This window comes from Triticum aestivum, chromosome 2A (genome assembly GCF_018294505.1).
Source record: "Triticum aestivum cultivar Chinese Spring chromosome 2A, IWGSC CS RefSeq v2.1, whole genome shotgun sequence".
Lineage (NCBI taxonomy): Eukaryota > Viridiplantae > Streptophyta > Magnoliopsida > Poales > Poaceae > Triticum > Triticum aestivum.
Genome location: NC_057797.1, coordinates 45,692,404 through 45,715,092, shown reverse-complemented (window position 1 = coordinate 45,715,092; position 22,689 = coordinate 45,692,404). Strand labels below are relative to the sequence as shown.

Below are 22,689 nucleotides of genomic sequence, written 5' to 3'. Positions count from 1 at the left end.
GCCAAAATGAACGAAATCCGACAACGAACGCACGTTGCGTCACGTCCGGACAGTATTTTCTGGGTTTTCGGCCCGGAAAATCGTAGAAAATCCATACGGACTCGAAACGGGACAAATTTTTGCGTGCGTGCCCTGCTAGGGCACAATAGCACGTGGAAAAAAATTGGGCATGTTTGGCGGATGCGAAGCGGAGACGTGCGACCGAGGGTCCCCTCCGGCCATACCGAAACCACCCCCTTCCACAGCAAGTAATTGAGCGGTTTGACGGATTGCACCCAACTTTTGCCAGCGCATGGGGGCCCCACCCAGGCACCCCACGGCCAAAATGAACGAAATCCGACAACGAACGCATGTTGCGTCACGTCCGGGCAGTATTTTCTGGGTTTTCGGCCCGGAAAATCGTAGAAAATCCATACGAACTCGAAACAGGACAAAGTTTTGCGTGCGTGCCCTGCTAGGGCACAGTAGCACGTGGAAAAAAATTGGACCCGTTTGGCTAAGTTAAAAAAAGAGCCTATTTGATTAAGTTAATAAAATTGGGCACATTTGGCTAAGTTAAAAAAATTGGTTAAGGTAAAAAAATTTGATACAGTTAAAAAAATGTGCCTATTTTATTTAGTTCAAAAAAATGAGGCCCTGCAAAAAAACGCCGGCTGTCTCGCTAACCGACGCGCATGCGTGCATGGGGCCGTCCCACTAACAACGACGCCGCAATCAGCGCTCAGGCGACGTCGTTAGCCGACATGCATGCAAATTTTCCTTCTACGTCAGCCCGTCTCGCCGCCGCCACGATCTGTACGTGCTACCAGCGTACGACGCCCGTTGCCCCACACTCCAAAACGGCGCCGGTGCGGCCGCGCCGGCCTGCCCTGACCTGACCCGTCGCCCTCTATACGTTGTCGATGCCTCTCCCACCGTCGGCCCACCGTACAAACGCCGTCGGTGCGCCCGCGCCGGCTTGCGTCCCCTGACCCGTCGCCCTCTATACGCCGCCGGTGCCTCTCCCACCGTCACCGTCGTGTAAGTTTTTTTTCCAGTTTTTTATACGACGAGGCTCATAGCAGTATGATGGTATGTGACAGAAATCTATTTGATGCAGTATGAATATCAACGGTGTGATTCCATGTTCTGTTCAAAAGTGGGTTAGCCTAGTTGACAAACTGTCACCCAGTCAGAAATTCAGGTTTTTTGAAACGGATATGCAGGGCATGTTTAGAATACCATCGATACAGATGCGTGATTATTTGCTTCACTTTTTACTCCAAGGTTACAATCCGAGTAGCAAAAAATTCATAGTTGAAGAGAGTTCTGGAAGTACTGCTGGATGTAAAGGTCTTATTTCACTAAGGCCTGATGATGTGTACTCCATATTTGGTTGGAAAAACAATGGAGTGGATGTTTTTGGGTTTCTTAGTACTGAAGGAGAAAAAGCAACCAAAAAAATACCTGTTAGTTTTGTTAGCAAGAAAAATGGTAAGATCATGATTGATGATCTCATAGAAAAGATTGTGAAGAATAAGAGCACTGATGATGACTTTATTCGGATGACATTTCTAGTTCTCTTAGGAACTATAATTGCTCCAGTGTCTCATGAATACGTTCCTAAAAGAAATACTATGCCTTAGTGCAAAATATTAAGTTGATAAGGAAGTTCAACTGGAATGCATTCACTTCACGATTCTGTTTATCGGAGATTGGTAAGCTTCTGTAGGACGGCCATGTTAGGTAGTGGCCCGAGGGGAACCTCGCCCTTTTGCAAGTACGTTGTATTTATTAATTTCAACACTTTTGTTATAAAATGTCACGGAAGAACATGTAATTTAATTAGTTTATGTGTTTTGCAGTACCTATGCTGGGAGAAGGTGCAACCAATCACCGGTCCAAAATATGATCCGTTGGCATTGTTGAGCCCGCTGATGAGGAACTGGACGGAAGATATGGCTGTGAGAAGAGACAAATACGACTATGAATATGGTCGTGGTGTTGGGATGGTAATCCTAGTAATCATGTGTTTTTTACATTTAGGAAATAAAGTAAAGTGTGCATATGGTTTGTATGTATAATTCTCTTGTTGCACTTGTAGATCGATGACAACATTACAGAGGAGTATAGGCTGAAAAAAATTGCGGAAGAAGAAGCTCAAAAAACCAAGAAAGCTAGTAGCAAAAAATCTAACGTTACTGGAACGAGGAAAGAGGGCAGTACCTCGGAGGCTTCGAGCCAGAAGCCTACTATGGACCGGATTTTGAGTGAGATGAATGAGCTTCGGAAGGAAATGCTTCGTTTGCCAGAGTTATGCGCACAGGTAACACTTGAGCACGTCACTTTAATGTCCATCACTGAATTGAAGAACTAAGATGAAATGTTTTCTTGCAGAGGATGATTGAGAAACTGAACAAAACCGGCGTCTCCTACAAACCCAGTAACCTGGAAGAGGACGAAGAGAATCTGTACGGAGGCATTAGTGAGTCTTCAAACGATGGTGGACGTCCGAAAAAAGAGTTTGTATATCAAAAAGATGATTCAGACCGGTTCCGCACACCTTCCAAAATGAATTTGCAAAAGGATGATGACGGCGTTGATGTAACTTCTCGTGGAAACACACCTTTTTACTGCACACCTGAGTACTGGGATAGTTTCAAGGGTGATATGGATGATCCTATCCAAGTACCAGAAGTATCAGATGAAAAAGCTGCCACATCTTTAGAGACGGACGAAATCGCATCGCATGCGTCGCTTGGTTCTCAAGGAGTACAAGAGGAAGTGGAGGAGGTTACTGGCAGGCGCAAGCGCAAAGGATCACAACATGTCAAGTCTCCTTATGTGGTCCCTAAACCGAACAAACGTGCAAAACGTTCTGCCAAAGGAAGTAAGTTTTTTGTGTTTCTAATTGTTATTGCGTAATAATTATTTATGTATTTGCGTTTATAATTATTTGAGTTGTGCGTTACAGAATTGTTCCAAAATGGTGGTGTTAACAAATCTGGTGATGAGTATGATGTGGTGAGAGCGTTCATCAAGTACGTGCGCGCGCATGAGCATTCACAAAAACATGCCAAAACAGAAATTTTCAATGATGGCATGGAAGAAGGTCTCACTGTGCGGAGAGCTTGTCAGATTATTAATCATGAGTAGCTAAGTGGCGACGTAAGTTAATTTCATATATTGTTTTACAATTGATTCGAAAATACCATTGTTAAATCTAACACATTATTTATAGGTAATTAATGCATACTCATCATTTTTGGTCGACAAAGTTAATGATGATCGTTTCATGTTGACAACTTGGAGAATACATTGGTTGCTTCACATTAGACCCGGAAAGAAGACCGCCGGTAACGATTATGAAGCAGAGTCGCATAGTAATGGACCCGTGAACAGATATGAGGACGAGTATTTCAAAAAATCAAAGGTAAGTTTGATTGTTAACACGGTACATACATACGATAGTATGTGATGATTGTGTTTTATGGTCCTTGTGATGCAGACTTACATTCCTCTAAACAAGCAAAATAATCACTGGATTACTGTCGTCATGCATAGCGGGAAGAGAGAGTTTCAGGTTTTTGACTCGTTGATGACCGAAAAACTTGACAGTGTTACTAGAGAACTCGTTGAGGACGTGGTAGGTTTAACTTTCAAATGTGCATTTGGTAACATTCGTTTTCTGTAGTACACTGAATGACATTCTTTCCACCATGTTTATTATATCTTTAGAGAAAACAACTGGCAGAAGATATCCAAGAAGCAAATGCAACCGGAATTATGAATTATCCGGATGTTTCCAATTGGCCTATTCAAACGTATGACATGCCAAAACAACATGATGGGTGAGTTCTTACTTTGACAGAATGTCGGTCTTGTATGTACAGTAGATATTTAATCTTCGTAAATTGTATGCACTAGGAATTCGTGTGGAATATTTCTTCTTCGATGCTTTCAATATTGGGATGGTGACAAATGGACAGGCTTATTTTCACAGGTACGCAAGTCATGTTTGGACTACGATGTACAATGAACGGTGTGCTAACACCATTTTTTTTTCAGAGCTCAATTAATGATTCGAGAGAGTTAATGATTGCGCAACTTATCTTTTCGGAAAGAAACAAGCTTGATGAAGTGAAAAACAAAGTTATTCGGATATCAAAGAAGAAGAAATAGATGCGGCACGGAGGAGTTTTGCATGTGATTGGGTGGTACTGGAGGACTATATTTTCCAAACGCTTTGGGCATTTGCTTATAAATTTTATGTAATAGACTCTGCTTCCGAATAGTTATATGTAATAGACTCGGCACTTTTTCAAATGTTTTTTATGTCCACATGATATTTTGTTTCATAAATATTATATAATCAGTCTTTTTTTTGTTTACATGATTTTTTTGTTGCCGAATAGTTATATGTAATCATGTAATCGTGTCGTCATTAAGTTTTTGTACACTAAACTATGGCAGCACACTGTGTGTTACTTTGTTAGCAAAAACTTGGTTTACAGCACACTGGGTGTTAGTCTAGTCTAGAAAAGCGTAAAAAATATTTTACATAAAAAAATTGCCCGCCCGTCCATAGCGTGTCTTAGTAAGCCCATCGTTATCAAGCCCACCGGGCGATTACGACAGGCGTTTCGGAGCACGCCGTGGAAACCAGGCCCAACAGGGCAGCATCGACGCGGCACATCGACGGGGTAGTAATCAGACGAGTTCAATGTGCCGACGGGAGATGAGTATATAAGCTGGTCGTCGTCCCCTTCGGCCAGCGAGGTGGGACTAAACTTGCGTCGGCCGCGGGGCGACGTGGACACAGCCACACGCGACGTTGGCTGGCCCAAAAAGGCAATGGACGGCGCGGTCTTCTCGACGGCTCGACGCGCCGTGGGCCGGCCCAGTTACCCCCGCTGAGACGCCGCGCCAGGGAAACTAACTAGTTTAGTCCCACCTCGCCGGCCGAAGGCGACGACGACCAGTTTATATACTCAGCTCCCGTCGGCACATTGAACTCCTCTGATTACTACCCCGTCGATGTGCCGCGTCGATGCTGCCCTGTTGGGCCTGGTTTCCATGGCGTGCTCCGAAACGCCTGTTGTAGTCGCCCATTGGGCTTGATAACGACGGGCTTACTAAGACACGCTATGGAGACAGGCGGGCATTTTTTTTCATTTTTTTTCAACAACAGTTCACAGAGTACTTCTCTTATTTTAATATATTTGACAGCCGACGGGACTGTAGTAAATACATGCAGAATTCATAATATAAACAATGAATAGTGAATATTTATATCAACAACAATGATGTCTCAACATAACAATTGTCACCACAGTAATTTTATTGTAGTGGACAGAAAATAACAAGTCTTAAATGACAACGGTCTTCTGTAGGCAATAATCTTGTTTCACACATATAAAATACTCAACACGAACATAAATTTAACAAATGTTTTTCGTATAAATGGAAGAGGTAAAACACTTGCATCGTCTTCACTTGAGTCTTCAAGCCCAGCTACTGCATAGAATAAATAAAAAATTGTGAGAATCAATGTACGGTAGATGAATCAATGAAACTAACATAAACAAAGCAAAAAGACGTACAGTTACGTATAAATGGAAGTAGTAAAACAGATGCACCGTCCTCACCTTCTGTCTTCAAGCCCAGTTGCTGCATACAAAAAAATATGAGAATCAATGCACCGTTAATGAAACAACAAAACTAACATAAGCAAATAATAGACATACTCTTCATTTTTGCTGCATGTGCTCCTGTTATGACCTGAGTCGCTGCATATGCTACATTTTCGTCCAGATTTCTCGTCAAATGCTTTAGGCCTCTCATTTTTTGTCACATCTGGGCCACCCTTACCGCGACCTCTACTGTTCTGCTTAGGTGCGCCCTTGGTGGAAACCTTTACTGGATCACGAACCAGAATATGATCTCGGTTAGGCTCAAATGGATTATTGTTCACGAAGCTTCGCTGAATATCATCTTCATTTCCCTGAATGTCCTTATTCACTATAATATCATCCAGAGCTGCCATCAACTTGTCGAATAAGAAAGGATTACTGCATGCGACATGACATGCTTCTGAAGATTTGATGGTCAACTCACTATATCTAGCTCTGTCCTCACCACTCGACCAACCCCACGCAAACAAATCGCTGGTGCGCTTCACGGGCAGTCCAGCTCGTGCTTTTTTTGAGAATCTTCGCAGGACACAACACTTGGGTATCACAGGTAAGTTCAGTGCATTCAAAACATGAATAATATGCTTGCAAGGAAGCCCTTTGCGAGTCATACTTCGACAACTGCACTTTATAGTTTCTGCCGAGTTACCTGGCGTATAGTCCACATTAAATCTGTGATCCCTGTTATTCTTCCACGCAACCACAAATCTCTGACTATCGGTCCCTGTCAGTCTATCAATTACCTCAAGCTCCTGTACCTTCTTCATATCTTGTTGCAACATATAAAAGTTTGCCTGCGTGAATGCTTTCGCAGCATACGACTCAATGGCCTGACACTCAGTCACTGTTACTGGAAGAGTCTGTGAGGCCGTGTAGTCATCATAAGCTTCATTCTCACGGAGGCGAACAATACAATTCTCGTAGTGTACAATCATGTCAACGATCGTCATACCATAGTCAAGATGAAGGTGCAGGCTGGAGTTCAGACTCTCACTCCTCTGATTACTGCGCATACCAAGGAAAAACCCACCAGACAAATATGATGCAGCCCAAAGCGTCCTCTTCCTGTACATCCTATGGAGCCATGTTTTCGTTTTCTCCGTCTGCCATTTGCGCACAAACGCGGCCCATCTCTCCTCAAAAACCTTATGTGTAGTGGCATAGTACAATAATGCCCTAAACTCCTTCAATGACTTGTGGTTGAGGTGTTTCTGCATATTCTTTTCAATATGCCATGAACATAGACGATGCCACACGTCAGAAAGCACCTTCCTAATAGCCCTTATCATCGCTGCATCTCCATCTGTAATTACAGATTTGGGCCTCTTCTGACAGTTAGCTTTCAAGAACGTGTTAAGCAACCAAACATATGTAGCCTCAGTCTCGTCTGAAACAATGGCGCAGGCGAATACCGTAGTGCAACGGTGGTTGTTCAGACCCACAAAAGGGATGAACGGCATTCCATACCTGTTCATCTTGTATGTGCTATCGAACACAACAACATCACCATAGTCTAGATAATCCCGGCGTGACTGCGAATCACACCAGAAGAGGTTTTGGAGCCTGCCTTCAGCGTCAACCGTGTGCTCAAAGAAGAAGTCTGGATCTCTGTCCTTTCTGGTCAACATGATTCCTACGGCAGTATCAGCATCACCTTGTGCAAGCAATTTCATCTTCTCCCTATAGCACATGTTATACAGCTTTGTCCTCTGAAATGGTGACTTTGCATACGACCCATACCTGCTAACGATGTTGTCAAAAATGATATATTTTTTTATCCCAGCTCCAGCCATAGCTAAGATCTCAGCTCTCTCAAATGCTTTGATCTGATTATGAGATCGGAGGAAAGGGACTTCGTCCGGTCGTGCAAGAGTGTGGCTGTGATCATCGGAGAAACTGCTGACATACCAAAGATTGAGCTTTTTATCAAGCTTAACTGTCAAATGGGCTTCGCATAAGAATCGACTCTCCGGTCTAAGCCAGCGGGTCCGGCCGTCCATGGTACAGAACTTGGCCTGTCGTTTTCCTGCGGCGGAACAGAGATACCTCCTCAAGCGCGGAGTCCTTGCGCTATCCTTCGAAAATTTTAGCGAGTCCTTTCTGATGCTGAACCCACGTTCTCTCGCGTGCTTGTTGTAGAACGTGTACACCTCGTCTAATGACCTGAATGTCTTTACCATCACTGCCCAATGCCTATCAAGTGACTCTTGCTGATATTCATCATAGCACATTTCAAGGTCAAACTGATCATCATCGCTGTGCTCATCATTCCCGCTAGGACCATCAACACCTCCCTGCAAAATATGACATATAACCTTGCATGTCAATCTGTTCTTGTATTGTTACTAACCATAAATAATGTAAAGAACTTACTTGGCTACCGCTCACACTACGAGATGCATCGACCTCGCTCTCGGCATTGTCATCATCTATATTATTACGCTCATTGTCACCATTAGCATTTATCTGTGCACATGTAAAGTAACATAAGTGGTCATACAATTTTAATGTCAATCATTTCTCTACAATTTTTTCAACATACCTGGCTCACACTATCTGCATAAAATTGTTCATCTATATCATATTCCTCATCGTCAGCATTGCCATGTAGCTGTACAAATTTAAAAGGACATGTTAGTGTCAAATAACTAGTTTGTATTCAATATGTTTTGGTCAACATTGAAGGCACTTACATTACCACTGTACGATTCATCCTGACTCATATAGTTGTCTCCGAGAGGTTGGTTCGCATTCAATGACGAGGATCCATTATCGCTACCGGAATCATCACTGGCGTATCCGGTTACTTGCTCCATCTATGCACATACAAATAAGGTGTGAGATCAATGCCAACATTCCACAAAACATCATCGCGAATACAGTAAATTCGTCAACAGTGACATGACTATGTGGCATGCATACAAATTTGAACATACAAAATCATTATGAGGTCATTAAGAGGTCACTACTCTCCTCTCTTATTTACCTAAGTAGGGAATCATTTTGCATAAAAAATGCACAAAAATGCAATGGACAAATCAAAAAGAGAACAAAAAGAGCCATCCTAACCTACTGTGCGCCGTCGAGGGGTCCTCGCCTGGGGTCGACGCCGATGCGTTGCTGCCACCCACGTCGTGGAGGGCGCGTACCAGGACAGAACGTTCACGGGAGCGCTGGGCGTTTCACCGGCGACACGGCGTGTGGGTGACTACGAACGCCGTCGGTGCTCGCGACTAGACGGGCACGTCGGGGTCGACGTCGTGACGGCGGTGGACCACGGCGGCGTTGATGCCGCTAGGGTTTCCTAGGCGGGGATGGGGTGTCGGTTTCACGGCGCGTGGGTGACTACGGACGCCGCCCGACGTCGTGACGGCGGTGGACCACGGCGGCGTTGATGCCGCTAGGGTTTCGTACGCGGAGATGGGGTGTCGGGGTGGGGCGTATTTTTTTTCCTTTCCCGATCGCACTACCGAACCGCACGCGTACGACGAGGGAGTACGGGGCGCAACGTACACGGGCGGCCGGCCCTACGACGGACGGCGGATACACTAATACATAATTTAGTATGGACAATACTACCCCTTATACGTTTATTGGGGGGGGGGGGTTGTACCGAAGTCTGAATTATTATTGTGAGAATCTGAATTGTCTGACCCTTGAACTCCAAGACTAAATACATACTGCAAAACAGAAGAGTGCCAATGCACGGCAATGTATTTCACCCTATGTTCCTGAATGTAAGACGCTTAGGCAGCTCAATTTAAACTGCCAAAACATCTTACATTTACAAACAGAGGTAGTACATCCTGGATAAATATTCCTTTTCCAAATGATGGCCAAACCAATTTTCAGTTTTAAGAACATAAGGTACAGTGTGGGGAAATACATCTCTGAAGTACATAATGTAGGCACGGGAGACGCACATAGCACTATTCATAGTACAAACATAAGAAATGCTAACACATGAAACACTGCCATTTTGGAAAATAAACACTGATGGGGAATCACAACGTAACCAGCTTGTGGCAAAAGGGAGGCGGCGGAGGCTGTTCCGCTGTCGACATGAATCATACTGATACCGGCTCTTCCTGTGCCCCCTGATCCTTGTCCCTGTTAAGGTTGAGGATGCCAGCATGAGAAAGCAGAGCCCAGATATGGGTGAGGAACTCCCCGCCATTCTCAAGATGCTGCATGTGTTGCTTGGCGGTGGAGTGCGAGGGCGCGACATAGATGATTGTCTCGGCCCAGAAATCCCCCATCACCTTCCAGCGCTGGAGCCCATCCGGCATGCTCGCGAGCTGCTTGCCGAGCTTCACGCCTTTCTTGAAGACTGTCACAGGGTCATCTCCCTCTTCTATCTCTTCTAACTTCTTCTTTATGTCGTCAATCTCAGGATGTTTATAGGATCCAAAAAGCTGTTTACGTTCTTTCAGCACCTTTGCTTTCAGCTCTCTTGTATCCACCTCGTGGTACGGAAGCAATTCTGGGACAGCTGCAATCAAGTATGCACAGTATCTAGACAAATTAACTGCAACACCTCGGTCATTATCTCGAGTAATCCCATCTGTCTGATCATCAGAAATATCACAATATTCAGTTGCGATATGCCAGATGAACATGATTTCCAACTGAGAGTGATCCTTGAATGTCCAATAACACTTATCAAACATTTGATTCGTCCTTAGTAATGCTTCTCCATTGGTTAGCTTGCCATCAGTTCTTATGAGCCCCCTAGCAATAGCTGCCTTCACTGCATCAGAAACCTCTACTGGTCCTACGGATTGGATAATAATTGAGGCCTGGTTGATCTTATTTCTCAATGCCCCAGAAACTATAACCTTTCTAAGAAAACCAATTACTCTTCCAATAAATGCATTGGCTGCATTGCAATTTTTCTTGACATACCTGCAGGGCTAGTGATACCTGGATCAAATCTGAAGCCAGATAAAATGCTGCCTGCACTAGTTCCACTACGAGGACTATGCCAAGAACTAGTATAGTAATAATGTAATCAGCATCTGTACTGTTTACTTCTATGATAGGTTTTGGTGTCTCAATAACCAGTGATTTTCTGAAGGCAAACACTCCAACCGTAAAAATGAGAATTATCTTGAGCAAAACCAAAAACGGAATGAGTGGTAGCCATGATTCCATTGATAGAAAGGTATAGTGATACTTTGTGAAGAAGAAATCATAGCAAAGACCCAACTCTACCTCAATAATTCTGAATGCTCTTCTGAAATCCCCTTCAGATGGCAACAATTTTGTGAAGACGAAATCGTGGCCTTTAAGAACACTGGCTTCGGGACAGACATCCCCGAAGTAGCGGCGATTCAAGAGTTGCCGACACAAGGCATATGACAGGCATAAGTCTTTCAATGCTTTGCCATGAGCTGAGTTGCCACAACAATCCCATATTTGGTCAATGGTAATGGATCGATCTGAGTGGCCACGGTGATCCTGCTTCCACAGCAAATGGTCAGCGATAAAAATGGGCCGCTCCAAGACTACATAATTGTAGCCCTTCATGCTCTCAGGGTCTGCAACTAGTGTGTGACAATAATTCTTGCAGTACCCCAGCAATATTAACCCCAGGGACTCCAAACACGTTGTACATAAAACGAGTGCAGAAAGACAGGAGACACAATAGGAACTTGAACTGCCATGCCACTTTAGAAAGCTTCGAGGTGAACTTGAATTTGATAGCCTAGATATCATATATGCATAGAAACAATATTTACAGGTCTCGACAAAAACCTGTATGTACTTTTTGCCAAAGCTGCCATAGAATTCATATTTCTGGACGACCGTCGGGCCCACTGAAGCCATCAAGAGAACAGCAGCCCAGACGGGATACATGGAACTCTTGATTGGGAAGGAGTCCATCATACCCAATGTGAAGAGGACGAGAGGGAATGCAAGTGTTGTACACATGCTCAGGGCACCTTTCACGAAGGAATGATGCCACCGCCGCTTGCAAGAGCCCAATATGAGCTGGAGAAGCAGCAGAGCCGTGGCCATTACCACCAGAACTTCAACCTGGACGACCGTCCTCCTTGGGTGGTCCAACCAAGGAGACAAAGCCTCCATTGCCCTCGTCATGTTAACAGCTCCATCTTGTGTGGATCCCGGCTCCATGGAGGGAGATGGATGGGGAGGCCTGTGTGTGTGTGTGTGTGTGTGTGTGTGTGTGTGTGTGTGTTTTGCTCTTGTGGAGCTGGGTGTTTGTCTTGGGGGTCAACGAGGCTGGTTTGCACAGGCAATGAGGTTACTATATATGGTGTTGGCTTCCTCCAATGACTACTACTATAAATGAGACTATACCGCGTAGGGATTCCAGCATAAATAATTGGACTTGGGACGGAGGAATCCGTATGTTTTGTTAACACTAGGCAATTGCACGGGGCTACAAATATTCTAGCGAGTTAATATAATTGTGTATAAAAAAGGACTTACCTTTAATTGCTTGCTTATGTTATGTTAAAGTTGCTTGCTTATGTTATGCCGCCGTATGTGTTCATTTCTAAAAAAAACTGTTGTTTCTGTTCATCGTTTCTGAAGATGACATTTTGTGTTACAGTTTCGTTTTCACATTCTTCCTCAGGTCGGAAATATAAGTCCATTTAATCCCTCAAATATTTTTAGCTTTAATTGCTGAAAAATTTCAGCCGATGAGAACCTCAAATATGAAAGGGGTTCTAAATAGATAGTTAATACTAGAACCGCAGGCATGGCAATGCTGTATTGGAGCAGTATACTCTGAAGACTCCCTTGTAGAGGTCGATCGGTACATGCCATGGACATGAGAAAATAGTAGCTCTACCAATGATAAGATCATGTCGATTAGATTAGACATAATCGAGAGCCCATTATTAACATCTCATGCAAATACCATCCGTCTCTCCTGCTGATAACAAGCCGTGTGTTCTACTTCTTACAAGTCTCTTCACTTGGATAAGCTTTTGGACGGATAGAGGCAGCGAAGGCATCTGATCCAGATACCAGGTGCTTCGCTCATTCTGCAAGTAAAGGTAACGTCAGTACTACTGTCAGATCAGAAACAGATTAGAAGGAAGGTACTTGACAGATTAAAAGAGATTCTTCTTCCCTCATCACGTGCATATATCCTCAAACACTTTTGTGTGCAGGAGTGGAGTAATAGAGTTGGGGTGGAATAACAGCGCAGTGCTTCACATGTCGGCATTGTCAGGCGGCCGGAGAACGGTCCTCATAACTCAAGGCCACCGGCGACGCGTTTCAACAAGATAGTGTCACCACTGCAAACTCATTTTGGCACTTCCAGTTGGGTGCATGATGGTAGCTGCACGATGAGAACAGCCTCTATCTAGAGGTAAAGGACAAAGAAGGACTACTAACAATGTTATGAAAGCTATGGAAAAAATGGCAGCTTCAACCTGATAACAACCAAAATTAGGAAGAAAGGAATTTTAACTTGATATTTTTCATCTGCCAGGGTATACATACGTTCAAGGCTTTGAGGAAGCATATCACAAGCAATGTCTGAAGTCGTCCCAGGCAGCTCCTGAACACACTTGTCTACATGAATTCTTGCAGGATGAGCATCACTCCATCTTCTTCTGTCGATTACTGGGGCGTCTTGGCGGAGTGCGTGGCTGCTGCTGCTGTCATCTTTGATTTTGGTGAATTTACTCGTCGCTGTCACTGAATAACAGAGGTGCTACGGTACAGACCTGGTGAATAACAAACTATGTATACTAGTACTAGAGAAGATTCAGAAACACGGCAAGATTCAGAAACCCAAGGCATCTACAGTTTGGCCCTTCAACCAAGCATCCAGCTTGCTTGCTACAGAAGCTCTCGTTGACAAACGGTGTGGAGCTTTTTTTCTGGGCTGGGCAAGAATCGGTCACAGGTGGCCAATGCAAAGTTGCTTAGGACCTGGTGTGCGGCCCCTTCTCTCATGGAGGTCTTGGGTTCACTTCTCTGACGCATATGAACCTATGCCTCCTCCTTCAACACCTACCAAAGCTTCACGCCACCGACACAACCCAGGGCTCTCCTTACTTGGGCTCCAGATATGGCTGGTCACCCTCCAATGACCTTGGGATGACAAATCCATTGCACACTCCTATCTGGCGGGATATCAATATTTGGTTTGCTACCAATATTTGGCATTGCCAACTATTGGCAATACAAGACTTGCCAACTATTGACGACTTTATGTGAGATAGACAAAACAACTTGTAGCCAACCAAATAGTTGCCAATATTTGGCACAATGCCAAACATTGGCATGCCAATTTTTGGCAGCAAACCAATTAGAGCAACTCAAACGGGCCGACCCAAACGGATGGCGCATTTGTCCGTTTGGGTCGGCCGCCCGCCCGGCGTCCGCCCAGTTTTGCATTTGGGTTGGCAGTGCACCCAACGTGCCGACCCATTTCATGTCCGCACTCAACTTTTAAAAAAGAGGCCAGCGGCCGATCTTGTCAGTGCCGGCATACACTGCCGGCTTCAGAAAATATCACCACAGTTCATGCTGGCGCACTCGCCAGCCGGCCGGCACACATGCTAGCACACAAAAAAAAGGTGGGACTTGAGTTCGACCACGCCATCACGGCCCCCGTGGTCATGCCAGCACACCTGCCGGCATACAAAAAAGATGGCGCTCGCCGCCATAGATCACTCGTCGTCGAACTTGAGCATGTCGGCCTGCATCTTCTCGAACCACGGCCTCTTCTTTGGCGACACGGTGTTGAGATCCACCTTCATGATCTCCACCCCAGTCATCATGCTCGCGAGAGCCACTTCTTTCGCTTTGGTCTTGGCGTGGGCGGCCTCGATCTGTAGCATCTTGGCTTGCTTCTCCGCCTCCAGCTCGAACATCTTGGCTTGCTTCTCCGCGTCCATCTCAAGCCTCCTCCTTTGGATCTCCATGAAAGCGTCCATTTGCTCCGCCTTGAAACGCCGACGCTCCTCCTCCCTTGAGTCCTTCTTGTTCATCATGCCCTCCACGCTTGCGATCAAGGCGTTGGATGCCGCATCCCGCTTGTCCTCCTTCTTGGAGTTGGTCTTCCCCCGCGGCCGTGCCGGCTCGCCCTCCCCAACCTCCTCCATGGCTTTCTTTCCCCCACGCGACTTGAGGGCGGCATATTGCGCCTTGAACTTCTCCTTGTCCTTGATGACCCGAAAGCAATGGGAGAGGTTGAAGCACTTGCCATTGTGTTGAACCTTGAATGCCTCCAAAGCTTGAAATGCCTACAAAAATGTTTTCATGCAAGCATATGGGCAAATGATATGCAAATGAACACGCAAGCATAAACTTGATGACACAAAATAGGGCGGCTTGCTAGCATACCATGTCTTGCATGCCAATGCCGCTCATGGGGCGGGCCTTGACGCTCTCAAGAGTGGCGCAAAACTTATTGCACTCTTGTTGGATCACCCTCCATCGCTTGGAAATGGACACTGACCCGCGCGTGCTCACAAGTTGGTAAGGCGAAAACTTCTTGCGCTCATGAAACTCACGGTGGACACGAATCCAAAAGGTTGAATGCTTTTGTTCAGCGCCCGTCTTGGGGTCTTGTCCAATGTCTTGCCAACACTCACAAAGAAGTTTGTCCTCGGTAGCCGTGTATGCCTTCGTGCGCTTGCTCTTGCGCTTCGGCTTAGGACCGTCGGCTTGGTTGGCGAGCTCGTCCTCGAACAAAGGCTCCACTTCGATGTCGCACTCGTCCTCTTCCTCTAGCCCGTAGTCGTCCGGAAACTCGTGGTCGAGTGGGAAGCCATCCAGGTCGATGCCGACCTGATCACGCATGAAGGCCGCTTGATCGGGATTATAGCCAGCGGCCGGCGTGAACGCCCCGCGGCCGGCGTGAACACCCTGTGGCCGTCCTGGCTTTGTGTCTCATCGGGATCGTAGCCAGCGGCTGACGCACCGCTCTCGAAGATGAGGTTCTGCATGTAGCCCTCGTCGACGGCGGACGGCATTCCCTCGAACAGGTTGCGGGCGTCCGGGAGCACGCCGGACGGCGTCTGCCACGCGCGTTTCCTCGCGCCGCCGCATGACGAGCCACCGTCCACCGGGGTGGCGTTGAGGTCGATGGGCGCGGGCGCGGGCGTGGAAGGCGCGACCACGCTCACGTCGGGCGAGCACTCCCCGGAGAGGCGGGAGGCCAGTGGGTACACATGGAAGCCGGGCATCGGGTTGCAAGCCGATGCGTGGGGCGAGTCAGGCAGCACCATCCAAGGAAACGGCGATGAGCCGGTGCTGGGCGCGGCGACGGCGGCGTTGACGAGGTTGTGCTGGCCAGGGTTTAACCCTAGCATGTAGAGCGCCTCCCTCGTTGCCGCAGCGACGCGGGCGTTGGTGACCTCCTGCTGCGCGGCGACGGCGGCCTGTGCGGCGGCCTCATCCCTCGTGTCTGCGGCGTGCCTCCGGTGCTTCCTCTTGGCCGACTCCCTTGCCCGTTATGCGGGCGTCAGCGGCTTCTTTGGCTTGGCCGCGACAGCGGTCTTGTGCGAGGCACGAGGCTTGCCTTTCTTGAAGGGGGTGACGGCGCCGGCCGAGGCGAGGGAGGCGAGGTCGGCGGCGGTGTCGAGGTCGATGGCGTCGTCCATGGCAGGTGTGGGGCGGGAGCGCGCGGGCGGGATGGTTATTGAGGGAAATGGGGGGAAATGGTGGTGGCTGCCACTGACCGATGGGCCCGGGGAGATGAGTAGGCGCGCGCGTCCGTCTCCTGTCCACGCCGACGCAAATCCGGCTCAAAATTGGGCTGGAAATGAATCGTCATGCGGACGCCAAGCAAACGTGTGTCCGTTTGGGTCGGCGTGTTGGGCCGCCTTTTCTGTCCGCGCCGACCCAAGCGGACGCCAGCGGACGAAATGAGTCGCCCCATTAAAGTTGCTCTTATACAACACAATAACAGTCTCTACAAGAGCGCTTCCTAGCGATGTCCACGTCGAACTAGCTGCGAGACAAAAAAGATCGCTTCGTTGAGAAGAAAAGGAGAAAGAGATTGGACAGCTCCCAGCCCCTAGTCCCCACACGCAAGCCTTCTCTCTCTCCTCTCTCGTGAGCCATCTCTCCCCCTACGACTCCTCGCCGCCGCCGGCCGAATCCGGCGAGTCCTGACGGCGGGTGGCAGACTGACGACCTCCCCTCGCTCTGTTCCTTCCTCCCATCCCTCCAGATCCGTCCTGTCGAGCTCGTTGCCGACCGTCAGCCATGGCTAGGGTTTAGGGCACGGCATCCCCTTTGTTGCCGGCGAGGCTCTGGCGGCCTACGGTGGCTCATCCCGCCCACGTGTGGCTCTGTCTCATGGGCGTTCCTCCCGCGCTCGATGTCCACGGGTGGTCGTGGCGACCAGGGCCGACCCTGTGGGGGGGCTGGCAGGGGGTGGCCGCCCCGGGCCCCCAAAATCCAGGGGCTCATACAGGCGCGCGCGCGCCAGGGAGCAGCAGGCCAGCAGCCTGATCTCCCGATCCCAACGATCCATTGTTTTGAGCGATCAGCGGTATTTCCTTTCATGTAAGAAAAAAGCGATCAATCAGCGGCCTGAGTCTTTGAACAGGCCAGAAGAGATGGCGACTGGCGACGCCCCTGGCGACGTGGTCGCTGCGGGTGCCCGGCCGCCGCCCTCCCCGTCCCGGCCCTCGAGCCCCCCCCCCCCCGCCGGCGTCCGCCTCCCCCGCCCCCTCGCCGGCCCCTTCCTCCGGCTCTCCGCGGCTGCTGTGGGCCGACATCGCCGAGGCCGACGACGTTGCCGCGGGCCGCCCCATCGTGTGCCGGGATCGTGTTCCCCCCAAGGCCCTGCCGCGGCCGCCACCTGACCTCGCCGGTGGCCTTACTCCCAGGGGTGGGAGTTCGGCCGCCCGTGGGTCGGGTCGGCGCCGCCGTCTGCCTCCTGCCGCCTCCCCGGCTCAGGGGATGCAAGGCACCGGCTTTGGGTCGGGGATGCCCCCCCGGCGGTGTCGCGCTGGCAGCTGGGGTGTTGCCGGCCGCGCTGACCGGGGCCCGGCTCTCGCCTCCTGGAAACCCGCACCCACGGCCGCCCCCTCCTCTGCTCCGTCCCCCTCTGCGACGGCCGGCCCGACTCTGGCGATCCCGCCCGAGCTCGCGCCGGTCCTCTCCCGTCGGACCCCCTTCCGACCCTTCTTCCCCTCCCGTAGGTCCGCCGGACCATGTCCTCATGGCCGCCCCACCGCCCCGCCTTCCCTTCGCCGCCCCCGTTCGCCCCCGCCGGCGGCCACCGCGGCGGTGCTCGGGGAAACCCTAGCGCCCCGCTTGGTCACCCCGGGTCGGTCGTACCGGGCCGCTGTTATCCTGGGTCGGCCCACGGGCATGGTTGCAGGCCCCCCCTCAGGATGGTGGGAGCGGGTGCGGCCCATGGGAAACCGGCCCCGACGGCTGGGGTGGGCCGGCTAGGCAGGCCGGATCTGCCCCGCCTGGCCCAATCTCGCCCACTGGCGTCCGAAGGCGCGGTTAGGCGTTCCATTTGGCCGCCCGTAGGGTTCCCACGCCCCCTCTCCCCCCCTCCCGCGCCGCCAGCCCCCTGCCTCGCCCCGGTTTCTACCGCCCCGCCCCGACCCCTTCTCTCCGGCGCCGCCGCCCTCCTCCCGCCCGCTTCCCCCCCTCACCACCCATGACCCGGGAGTGGGGGGATGGCGCGGGGTGCCCCAAGCGTCGGACGGATGATCGCCGCGACCCTCCCTGTCCCTCCCCCGATGGCCAATGCCGCGAAGACGATCTGAGGCAGCAGCTCGCCTCCCGGCCGGCTCGGCGCTCCCCGACGCGCGACTCTCGCCGCACCTCCCCCCGCCCCTCGCGCCGCTCGCCGGTCCGCGACGACCGTCGCTCGCGGTCCCCGGCCCGCTGCTCCTCCCCTAGGGCGGAGTCCCGGGATCGTGGGCGGCCGCCGGCCGGGGAGACGCGGCCATCCTCGCGTCGGCGGTCCCCGTCGCCGACCCATCGTCGGGACCGGTCCCGCTCCCCGCCCCGTTCCCTGCCCGTCGCCAACACCAACAACTCGCAGACCACACGGCGCTACCAACCGCCCCACACCCAGGCTGCGTTCCCGCCGTCTAACGGCGGTAATGGGAACCGGGGACGCCAGGGGCCCAAGAAGAAGAAGAACAAGGGCCCCCCCGCGCCCTCAGGCTGCCGCATCCACCGCCGCCGCAGCTCCCCCTCCGGGCTCCAATGCCCCTTCCGACGGCCCGCCGTGCTTCAACTGTGGCCTGACTGGCCACTTCCAGGTGGCTTGCCCCAATCCCCCGATGTGCTACCTGTGCAAGGATTCCGGACATCCAGCGATTCTCTGTCTGGATCGCCCGGTGACGGAGGAGATCATGATGTATGGCCACGGCATCGAAGACATGGCCTTCTTCCACATTGAGGTGCCAGAGATTCCCCCTCCCTCCCCCTCGCTGATGGCGATTGTGACGGTCGTGGGCAAGGTCGTCGCCACTCCGGAGCTGCTGGAGGCCAAGCTCAACCACTTGTGCAGATGCACGTGGGACTGGCAGGTGACCCCCACCGCCTCCTCCGCCTTCTCGGTGATCTTCCCCGACGCCATGAGCATGGGATTCTGTACCCGCAGCAACAACATCACCCTGGCCCTCAACGACATTGTGGTGAACATCTCTAAGCCGCGGTGGGATCCCAAGGCCGTCGCTGTCCTAGACACTGCGTGGCTCCTCATCTCCGGCCTGCCAGATGTGGCCTGGTCTGAGCGAGTCATCCGCAGCATGATGAAGATCCTTGGCAAGGTGGTGGTGGTCGACGAGCTCTCCTTACGCAAGGAAGAGGAGGTCCGGGTCAAGGTGAAATGCCTGGACTCCTCCAAGCTCCACGTCACGATCCGAGTCTTCTTCAACGACGATGGCTACGACCTCAAGATCTGCCCCGAGCCCCCAAACCACGTCGGCCGCCCCCGCTTCTCGGATGATAGCCACCTGGGGGTGGCCCTGCTGATGCCGACGACTCCCACCGACGACGCTCACGCCACTCACGCCATGATGAGGACGACTCGGAGCACTCCCGCTCCCCCTCCCGCGAGCCATCCAACCCACCAGCAGGGCGTGGTGGCTCCGGGGTGGGGCGCACTCGAGTATCGGCTGCGGACCTCGCGGTGGCCCTCCGCTTGGCCACCCCAACGGTCAGGCCCTCTCTGTCTCCGTCGGAGTCGGCCAGTGACATCTCCAGTGTGGGGCTTCTCGTCGCCCCTCCATCGTCGCCTCGCTCCCCCTGCATCGTCTCCGCTCGTCGCTCCTCGCCGCAGGGGCCGGACCCTCCTTCCCCCGCCGGCCCGACCTCCCCGGCCCCCACTGGTGGAGGTGGATGCGAGGTCCCCGTGGCACCCACCTCGCCCCCACCTCCCGCGGTAGTCGTGGCCGGTGCCATCCGGGAGCTCGCCGACCCGCCCGCTCTGCCGGTGGCCTCCGTCGGCCTCCTCCCTCGCCGACCTCCCCGTCCGCCGCGACGGCTGTGGACGTCTCCTCGCCGGCCTCCGCACACCCTCCTCCGACGGTGGCGTACGCCAAGCGGCCCCGCTCCACCTCGACGCCGGTGACGTCCTCCCGCCGCAGCGCCCGCCTCGAGGTGGCAAGGTCGGCCGACTCTCCGGCGCCGTCCATCGCCGATCGCGCGGAGCTCCGTGCGGCGGTCCGGAACCTCGAGTCAGGTGCGGACTCCGACCTTCCCAGTTCCTCCAGTTGCTCATTTTCCGCTCTTGAGGCCGCTCCACTTGGCCACCTTGCTAAGGTGGCCAATGACTCGGCCATAGTTTTCAGGGGGGAAGTTGGCCCCCCCTTAGAACAGATCGCGGCCATTAGGGCCAGGGAGATCCTGGACGGCAAGCTTGCCGAGACCCGCGCCCGCCTACTTCGGCCCCCCGAAGGGACGCCCATCCCCCACGCGGGCCTGGCCCCTCCGGTGGCCGACGGAATAGTCCGTGGTCGCACCCGTTCGCGCACTGCAGCCCTCCGCGCGCAAAGCGCTTCCCGTGTCCTGGGGTCAAGCAGCCCCCCGATGGGGGCTTAGATGTGGGCCCTGTTCTAGAACATCCGCGGCTTCGGCCATGATGGTCGTCGCCGCCAACTCATAGAGTACATATGTGACGAACGCATTGACATCATCGCCATACAGGAAACCTTGCGCACTGAGTTCTCCCTTCAGGAGCTTGAGCGCCTTAGCTCCCACCTCTTCGCTTGGCACTGGCTCCCTTCTAGCGGAACCTCAGGCCACTCTGGCGGCATCCTCTTAGGGGTAAAGGATGCCACCTTTGAGGTGGGTGGCATGGACCGGGGTGAATTCTTCGTTAGTATGGAGATCTACGAGCGCGCCCTAAATTTCAAATGGGAGGTCATTATTGTCTATGGTCCGGCAGACCATCGCCGCTCCCCGGCCTTCCTAACAGAGCTGCGGCTGAAGATCTCTAACTCCCTCCTCCCAGTTCTAGTGGGCGGAGACTTTAATCTCATCCGATCCCCGGATGAGAAGAATAATGACCGGATCAACCTCCCTCGGATGCAACTATTCAACGATTGGATCGCGGAGCTGGGGCTCCGCGAACTTGATCGGACTGGTGCCAGATTCACCTGGACGAACCGTCAGATTGTCCCGACACAATCCGTGCTGGATCGTGTCCTAGTTTCACCGGAATGGGAATTACGCTGCCCCCTGGCTTCGCTCCGGGCTGTCACCCGGATCGGGTCCGACCATGTCCCCCTCCTCCTCTCCACCGCTGACGAGCGGCCCCCCACCGCGCCGCGTTTCCGGTTCGAACCCTTCTGGCTCAATCAGACCGGCTTCCGGGAGGCTGTTGTCGCCCGCTGGATTTTTGCCCGCTCTGCTCCTCACCGATCCATGTCCGCCATCGATTCGTGGCATTTCTACGCCAAGCTTGCCCGCCAATTCATGAAGGGCTGGGGGGCAAACCTTGGCCGGGATCTTAGAGAGCGCAAAAAGGCCCTCATGTTGGCTATCCAAGCCCTGGACGCCCGCGCCGATTCGACAGGGATCTCCCCGGATGAGTGGATGCTGCGTTACGACCTGGAGGACCAGCTATCCATCATTTACACCGACGAAGAAGCCTACTGGCGCCTTCGGGGCACCCAGTGGTGGGTCCTTCGGGGAGATTCCAACACCGCCTACTTTCAGGCGGTGGCGAACGGCCGGCGTCGTTGTAACTCCATCCACTGCCTTTGGGATGGCGACACCCCTATCGTTCTCCCCTCGGCCATCCGTACCCATGTAGACGGCTTCTATAAAGCCTTATTTACCCCCACCCCGAGGGGTGGGGCTAGTCTGGCCCTCGACATTTGGTCTTGAGCACAATTGGTCTCGGCTGAGGCCAATGCGGCATTAGTGGCCCCCTTCGATGAGGCCGAGGTCCTCGCCGCCATTAAGGGGATGAACCCCTCCTCGGCCCCGGGTCCAGATGGTTTGCCCGTGACGTTCTTTAAAACGTTCTGGGATACCATCAAGCCGGAGGTCATGGCTCTGTTCGAAGAATTCTATACGGGCTCTATGGACCTTGGACGTCTCAAATATGGGATCGTGACCCTCATCCCCAAGGTCCCGGGCACCTCGGATATTCGCCAGTTCCGCCCAATCACAGTGATTAACGTGATCTTTCGGATCCTGGCCAAAGGGTACGCCAATAGGGTGACCCTTCTAGCTGACACGATCACCCATCTGAATCAATCCGCCTTCATACAAGGCCGATTCATTCTCGATGGCGTGTTAGTCTTCCACGAGGTCCTACATGAGGTCCGTGTAAAACGCCATCACGTGGTCTTTCTAAAGCTAGACCTTCATAAGGCCTATGACACGGTCCACTGGCCATTCCTGCGGGATGTACTGCTTCGCAAGGGCTTCGACGATCGTTGGGTGACCCGCGTCATGCAGCTTGTCTCCTGTGGCCGGACCGCGATAAACATCAACGGGGACATTGGACCCTACTTTCCCACCCCCTGTGGGGTACGTCAGGGTGACCCCTTCTCACCGTTCTTGTTCAACATGGTGGTCGATG

At 51.9% G+C, this 22,689-nt stretch overlaps 1 pseudogene; it reads left to right on the top strand.

Moving 5' to 3' along the window:
* The first annotated feature begins 1,308 nt into the window (after positions 1 to 1,308).
* On the top strand, positions 1,309 to 4,161 carry LOC123184623 (uncharacterized; annotated as a pseudogene).
* The last annotated feature ends 18,528 nt before the right edge of the window (positions 4,162 to 22,689 follow it).